Consider the following 782-nt stretch of genomic DNA (forward strand, 5'->3'; position numbering starts at 1 on the left):
TTTCATGAATGGACATTACCTATTTTGTGTACTTTGTGTATATTTTTGTAAAACAAAATTGTTATGTTATGTAGTAATAAATAATTATATTATATCATAGTATAGTATAGTCAATTATAGTCAATAAATTATATCATATTACATTATTTTATTATTTTATTTTTCATAAACCATACGTACCTATATTATATTTTATAAACAACAGTGTAACTAAATTAAGTGTTATAAAAAATTCATGAATTTAGCTATAATTATAATATTTAACTAACTATATTTCTCTATTGTTTTATTAACAAAATAATTAATTGATTAACTTAAACATACCTTAAACGGCTTAAAATATACCTATACATTTTTTCCTTATTATTTATTTTTCATGACGATTGATTATGACATCGACTGTTACATTGCATATTATTTTTAAAACAAGCACACCTACTTGATTGGCAAGGATTTTTTGCCTTATGTCTAGAGCGACCATGTATACGGTAACACATTCTGGCCAAAGGTCTTAAAGTTCGTTGATTACTGAATTTACAAATTCACGGCCATTGTCACTCTATAATATTTTTGGACAATAGCAATGCCAGCACAATAGTAACTGTGTTATACACAAACACTCACTAAATGTTATTTTTTGAACAACAGAATTTTTGAATATCGGATGTGGAATTACCGAAATTAAATTTGAATCTCTCTAATAGCCTCGTATAATATAGATCATGGACAAATTATATTATCTTTATTGATATTGAAAAGTATGCTTTGTAACAGTCAATGTC

The sequence above is a fragment of the Acyrthosiphon pisum genome, chromosome A2, assembly GCF_005508785.2.
Source record: "Acyrthosiphon pisum isolate AL4f chromosome A2, pea_aphid_22Mar2018_4r6ur, whole genome shotgun sequence".
In the NCBI taxonomy this organism is placed as follows: domain Eukaryota; kingdom Metazoa; phylum Arthropoda; class Insecta; order Hemiptera; family Aphididae; genus Acyrthosiphon; species Acyrthosiphon pisum.